The following is a 7,686-nucleotide window of genomic DNA, read 5'->3' as shown; positions in this document are numbered from 1 at the left end:
GGTGACAGAGTACTCTTGTTCCCTGAGTGTCAGTGAAGCTTTGTAAGTGATGCTGGAAGCAGCGAGCTATCTCTCAGGCATCTTGCGATGACGAGGACTGACCTCAATGCAATGACCTATCTGTGTTAGTGCCATTCCTTGTTGCCATTAGAACACCTGGCCAAGGTGACTTGAGGAGGGCTTTGTTTTGGCTCGTGGTGTGCCAAGGCAAACAGCTGTCATGGCAGGGAAGGCGTGGCAGCAGGAACATGGGGTAAACAAAGCCACTGCTACTTTTTAAAATTTACTCCGTGCATCCATGGAATTGTGTCCACATTCAGAGAGGGTCTTTTCTCCTTGTTAAATCTCTCTGAGAATGCCCTCACAGGCTTGCCCAAAGGTCTCTTTCTTAGATACTTCTAAATTCCATCAAAGGGACAGTGAAGATTAACCATTACAGGCCCTGAGGAGAGAGCTGAGCTGGGAAAAGTGCTTTCCTTAACACCCTGAGTTGATTCCCAGGGCCATGTTTAAAAAACAAAAATAAAACAGCACAACAACAAAAACAAAAAACAGGCACAGCGGTAGCCAGGCAGTGGTGGCGCACGCCTTTAATCCCAGAACTCGGGAGGTAGAGGCACGAGGATCGCTGTGAGTTCCAGGCCAGCCTGGTCTACAAAGTGAGTTCTAGGACAGCTAAGGCTGTTACACCACAGAGAAACCCTGTCTCATAAACCGAAAGAAAGAGAGAAAGAGAGAGGGAGGGGGGAGAAAGAAGGAAAGCCAGCAAGCAAGTAAACAAGAAAGCAAGCAAGCAGGCAAGCAAGCATGGTGGCCTGTGCTTGTAACCCTAGTGCTGCGGAGGCGGAAACAGGTCCTTGGGACTCTCATTGGCTGGTTGTCCTAGCCGAATCAGCAGCTCCAGGTTAGTGAGAAATGGTGTCTCAAGAAACGCAAGGTGGAGAGCTATTGGAAATGAGACCTGAGGTTGCCCTTTAGCCTAACATTTAACCACACATATGTGCACATTTACTCACATAGGCAAGCGTGCACATACCTATTCGTACAGAGAAACTTACTAGAATTTTTAATATAATTGCTTTCCTTTGCAGTATGACTTTATTATGCTTTTGAAAAACAGCTCTTTGAACTGTCACTTAGAAAGGCCCCTGGGTCTGTAGGGTATGGTGGAGGACACTATTTTCTGCTGGGGATGGGGATGGGGTGAGGGGGCAGAGGATCCAGGAGAGAAGGTGCCAGACCTCATAGGCTGTCTTCCTACAGTTCCCAATGTTTCCAGCAGGTGGCAGTGCCCACTAGGTCACATGTCCTATCTGTCTGTTTCCTTTGCCTGGCCTTGTCCAAGTCCAAGAGGCAAGAGGGGGCACAGACTCCCAAGGCACCCCCACAGCTGCATCACCTGCCTGAAGACCTAGCAAAACGCTACACATGCAAGCATGCTCACACTCCCATTCCCATAGGCGAGTGGCAATCTGCTTCTAGATCATTCAGCCCCTTCCAGGACAGACCCGTTTGGGATCTCTAGCACCCTTGTAACGGTACAGGCCTGGCTGCACACAACGCACCTATAACCCAAGTACTGTGGGGGTGGAAACAGGGAGATGGCTGCCAGCCAGGTTCAGTGACAGGCCTGTCTCAGAAAAATAAGGCAGGGACATAGCAGGACTGCTGTGGAATAACGCTCTTGCACACAGCGGCAGAGAGCCGTGTTGAGGTTTGTAGCCTGTACTGCTACCAGAGGCCATGCTGAGGTCCATGGCACATGATGATGCTGGAGACCGTGTGGATGTCCGTGGTCCATGCTATCTCCATGTGTAAGCCCGTGATCCATGCTCCCTCTAGCTGTAAAGGGCAAGGAAGCACGTTGCCATGGTATCGATGACTGCAGACCCACAGCTGAGAAAGAGGGACGTAGGAGGCTTCTGTGACAAACCGCTATCTCCACCTCACCCCACCCTCCAAAACAAGTTAACAGCCTAGACGGGAAGCCATTGAAGGGAACTCTTAAAAACTGTGATAAGGCTGCTCCTCACACAGTTGATGGCTTCTGGTGGGGGTGCAGACGGGAAAGGGCTCAGTTTCCTTTAAGGGGCTGGCATCAGGAGTTTTCCCATGCTCCAGTGAGTATATGGGCAACACAAATTGGACTTGGTTTTTTTCCTCTTTTTTTTTTTTTTGGTGGGGGGTAGGTCACAAGGGGGAAGACTGGGAAGTGTGTTTGGAGCTCATGATGTGAAGTTCCCAAATAACAGAAATATTATGAATTAAAAAAGAAAATGCCATATGGGCATGTCTGCGGTCTGATCTTATGGAGGTATTTTCTCAGTTGTGGCTGCCTCCTCTTTGGTGATTCTAACTATGTCAAATAAACATAAAACTAGCCAGCACACTTTCCATTGAAATGACTCCCAATATTTGTCTCCAGCTCAAACAATACCCTGAGCCCATGATGAGGCTATCTACGTTTGGTTCACCCTTTGAGTTCTAAACTTCTCACATTTGATTCCAGTCTATGCCAAGCTTGTCCTCTAAACCGGAACCTTCTGCATAATCCAAACCTCTCACCACCTGGTTCAGCCATGAAATCCCAGTGCAATTCCAGCAATGGACACCAGAGGGTGCTACAAGCTTTGCAAGAAGTCACAGAAGGCTAGACAGGCAGAGGGTGAACTTCCTTGAGTATTTATTTGGTTCTTGAGCCATAGCCTAGTTTATCTGCAGCCATGTAGTTTCCCAAACTACTGATCAGCTCATCCCCACTCAGATCCCCATCGATTCCCAGGATTTTCAGCACTAATCTAAATTCCCAGGATCCAACGGTAAGTCACGATTTCTTTGGCTGAGTTTTGGAGACTCCAGTCCAGTTTGCTTTGGGTCTCACGGTGAGAAATGCATGGCAGAGTAAATGGCTCTTGCCATGACTAGAAAGCAGAAGAGAAAGACATGGAGTGCCTCCATCCCTCTTGAGAGCTTGCTCCAATAACCCAAGTCCCCCTCCCCCGCCTCCCACTGGGTTCCTCTTCCTGTCACCTTCATCCTTTCCCAATAGCCTCACTCTGGGAATTAAAGTTGCTTCTTTAACTAGTGGGTCTTGGGACAGCGAGGTGACTCAGTTGGCAGTGATTGCCTGGTATGCACGCTCCCCAGCACCCTGTAAACCAGGCATGGTGGAGCACATCCGTAATCCCCCGGGATGTGGAGGCAGGATTAAGAGTTCAAGGTCATCCTCAGTGACATAGTGAGTTTGATTACAGCTTGGGCTACGTGAGACCCTGTATCAAAAAGCAGACTAGGGTTGGAGAGATGGCTCAGTGATTAAAGCCCTTGCCTGGAGGGTGTGAGGTCCAGCTTTAATACAGATGAAAGGAATGCCTCAGGACAGATGAACTAGCCAGAGAGAGCATGGGCAAGCAGGCAGAAAACAAAACTTCCATCTTCCATGGCCTTTAATCCCACTGCACCAGAAGCTGTGGACTGCATTCAGGGTGGGTCTTTCTGCTCCAGATAATTTGATCCAGTGCTCAGCAGCCAGCCAAGAAACAAGAAGAAACGCCACTAACTTCTTGTTCCCAAGCACATTTCCCAACCTTTCTTATAGTCTACCTTGGGGGGGGGGATGGGACCTCCCACCATGGGCTGGACCTTCCCATATCAATTAGCAATTACGACAGTTACACCCAGAGGCTAATCTGATCAAGACGGTACCCACCCCCAACTGAGTGAGACTCCCTCAGATAACTGTTGGTCTGTGTCAAGTTGACAGCTGACCATTAACCAGGAGAGATGGCAAAAGCTGAGGCCACTCTGGCTTTGTTCACTGTTGCATCCTGAGTATGGGAATCAGGAAGATTTCCTGAAGGGGCAAGTGGTGAACTCTGACACCAAATGTTGTGATTTGTACGATGCTTACCTTAGATGTTGGGTGACCCTTGAGACCCACATTATTTTTTTTGCTTTTTAAAAAATTTTCTTTTTTTTCCATTTTCATGTGTGCTTATATATATGCATGTTTTTGCATGTGTGTGGTCAAGCATGTGAAGGCCTAAGACTGATGTCCAGAATCATCCTCCACCATACTTCCATTGCTGTGCCCAGATTCTGAACCCCCAAATCACCAAGAGGCTCATTTTGATGCAAAATCAAACAGTCTTTTATTGTAGTTGTTTAGCGAGCTAACCCCATTAGCTCAGGCCCTTTGTCCATCCACCACAGCAGATGGTTGGAGAAAGACCCCCAGAAACCATGAGGCAGGGATCTTATAGGGCAGCATAAGGGGAGTAGCTAGGGTATGCAACAGTCTCAGGATTGGGTCGTTTCACCTGTGTTGATTGGGCAACTGGTTGTTATGGTCAATAGGCCCTCCTGTAGTGATCAGTCTTCCATTTTAGCAGCCATTACAGACTAACATGTGCTTGCATGACCTTGCCGCTCCTGTCCTGGTCACTAAGGTCAGATGCCCTCCTCGTGGCAAGGGACCAATCAGAAGTTAGCTGCCGGGGCCATGCTTTACGGCTCTGGGTGTGCTTTACAGACAGTGTACAACAGTGACATGTAGAACATAGCAACCGCCCTGGAAGGGCCTATGGGCCATAACAACCAGTTGACCAATCAACACAGGGTAGGTCACTCAAACCTGGAAGTGCACCAATCCGGAGACTGTTTCATACCCCTACACTCCCCTTACGCTGCCCCTTAAGATCCCTGCCTCGAGGTTGCTTGGGGTCTTTCTCCAGCCATCCGCCATGGTGGTGGGATGAAGGGCCCGAGCTAATGGGGTTAGCTCGTTAAGCCTCTACAATAAAGACTCTTTGCTTTTGCACCGAAATGGGCCTCTTGGTGATTTTGGGGTTCAGAATTTGGGCACAACACTCCCAGGGTGGTTGCTATGCTCTGTATGTCACTGTTGTACACTTGTCCCTAAAGCCTGCCTGGCCAGCTAACTTCTGGTTGGCTCCTTGCCACGAGGAGGGCATCTGACCTTAGTGACCAGGACAGGAGCGGGCAAGGTCATGTAAGCACTTGTTAGCCTGTAATGGCTGCTAAAACAGGGGGAGGGGCTGGTTACTTCACTAAAAACCAAAACCAAAAAAAACCCCAAAACAAAAAACCAAAACCAAACCAACACAAGAAACCCAGGGCTGTGGACACAGCTCGGTGGGTAAAGGTTCATCTCCAGGTCTTACACGGTGGACGAAGAGAAACTATTAACCCCAAAGACGAGAGGAGAAAGATCACGGACCCAAATCATTGTGGCCAAATTAATTAAAACAAGATTTTTATTCGTGTATATGGGCTGCCTCCCCCTAAGGTGGGGTTCAAGAGGTCAGCATTGGATGGGAAGAAGACAAGGGTTTTTGTTTGTTTGTTTTTTATAGACTTCAGGGGTAGGGGTTTCCAAGTAGGAGGAAAAGGGAGGGGTTACAGGAGCAGATAATAACAGGTGGTCAAAGCAAGGTGACCACAACAGGATGTCATGGCAAGGTACTCTTAGGCACTCTTAGGAGGTCATATAATAACCTTTTGAAACAAAGGTAGGGCTGCTAGATGGTTATAAACTTTTGGAAACAAAGACACGATTGCCATTCCTGGAACAGGCAGTATAGAACCATTTGCAGTTAAGGTTACAGGTAGTGTATAGCACATCCTTGAGAAACAGAGGCTTAATCATAACAGGAATGAGCTTAGTTTGTCTTTACTGTTAGATGGCTTTGAAGCCTAAAATGGAGGCAGGCTGGTTCTTCAAACAGACTCCTGAAAGTTGTACTTTGGCCTCTATATACGTGCCTCCTTGAAAATAAATAAATAAGTATATGTGATAAAACAACAACAAACCCAAACCAGAACCATTTGTGTGTCTAACTTCTGAGTGTCAGGCCAGCCCCATAGTGAGAGGTTGGCTCTTTGTCTTTCCGGAAGGCCTAGGGCACAGGCAATGATTCTTTTGTGAAAGGCTCTCCGAGCTAAGCCGGATTTGTTTCTAGTTGCCTCTGAGAGAGCACCAGAATGAATCAAGTTTCAAGAGACCAGCAGGTGGCCTGGGATGCCTGATGACCCCGCCTCCTAGGGAGAGGGACCATGGGGGAGAGGGGGCGTCCCAAAGTTGTTGGGACTAGGGGATTTCTTGTTACCAGAATTGTTAGGGTCAGAGCCTGGGCCCCAGCAAACCCTAACAAGCCAAGCTTGGTTGGTGTCTCAATTAGACAATTAAAAGTACACACAAACACAAAAAACAGCAGGGCGTAGTGGTCCATACATTTAATCTCCTGCAATGTGGTCTGACTGTGTCAAATCTCCTGAAGACAAGCCTCAGACTGTTCTGGCGGGAAGTTCAAGTTCTTGGAGGTCCATTGTTTCAAGAGTTTGAGGGACACAAGTATCTCTTTAGAACATCTTCCTCCTTTCCAGGACTATTACAAAAGCACAGAGGTCCTGCCTGTTAAAATACAGCGGCAGGAACCTTGGCGGGTTCCAGGGCAGGAGGCTGGGGCGGGGCAGATGGGAAACAGAGACCTGCAGATGTGACTTATATGAGGGGAGGTAAGAAAATAAGGGAAGGAAAGAGAGAAGACACAGAGACACAGATAGACAGAAAAGATGCGTCCTTAGAGAGGCGACAGAAGAGCAAGGGAAGTGGGCGGAGTTTTTCTCTTAAAGAGCCTTCGGTGTCTGCCGGGGTGCACAGAGACACCGTGCCAAGTTCAAGGGGCGGAACCGGGTTTGCCTGGATTGCACTACCAATCAAGACAGTGGCTTTGTCTCCCGTTCCTTACCTCCCCAGGGGGAATGCTTTCAGGCTCTACGTACCTGGCAGGAAAGAGGGGTTATCAGATTCGACGATAGAGGCCAGGCCACACTGTTGCTCTCCGTGCGAAACGAGACGGGGGGATTTCATTAAACGCATAAATCGTTCAGTGGTGGCGATATTTTGCCTAACTGAACATCTCTCCAAAGCCACAGAGTTGGGGATGGCACAGCTGAGCATCGTCTCTGGATTCCTCGACACCCTCATGGTGGGCTTCCGGGCTGTTGCTCCCCAGTGCAACGGAAGCCCACCTGTCTACAGCCCGCCTGGAAGCTGGATCAGAAGAGTGGTGGGGCTGCAGCGTCCTCTGTGGCCACCAGGGGGCATGAAGGCTCCAAAGGAGAAATAGAGGCTCTATGCCTAGAAGGACTTTTCCAGGGGAATACCAGATTCAAGGGCAGAGAGGGCGGCTCAGCTGAGGACCTGAGTTTGGATCCCCAGAACCCGAGTAACACTCTAGGGGCCGGGGATTCTCTTGTCAGTTAACCTAGTCAGAACTGCAAGCTTCAGCTTTAGGTTCAGTGAGATAGATAAAAGACAAGGTGGGCAAGCTAGGTAGGTTAGTGAGTAAAGGTGCTCGCTGTCAGACAACCTGAGTTTTGGACCCACGTGGTAGGAGAGAATTGATTTCCACAAGTTGTCCTCTGACCTCCATAAGTGTACCATGGCACATGCACACACACACACACACAGTAAATTAAAACAAAAAATATAATGAAACTTATTTTAACACCAGGGTGGAGAGCGACAGGCAGACATGAACATCAACCCGTTTGCAGGTTAGCACATGTACACTGACACATACATTAGTCCCCAATGCTTTTTTAAAATTTATTTTCTTTTTTGAGACAGGGTCTCTCTCTCTCTCTCTCTCTCTCTCTCTC

The sequence above is a fragment of the Mesocricetus auratus genome, unplaced genomic scaffold (genome assembly GCF_017639785.1).
Source record: "Mesocricetus auratus isolate SY011 unplaced genomic scaffold, BCM_Maur_2.0 Super-Scaffold_100008, whole genome shotgun sequence".
Lineage (NCBI taxonomy): Eukaryota > Metazoa > Chordata > Mammalia > Rodentia > Cricetidae > Mesocricetus > Mesocricetus auratus.
This window is presented reverse-complemented; position numbering follows the sequence as displayed.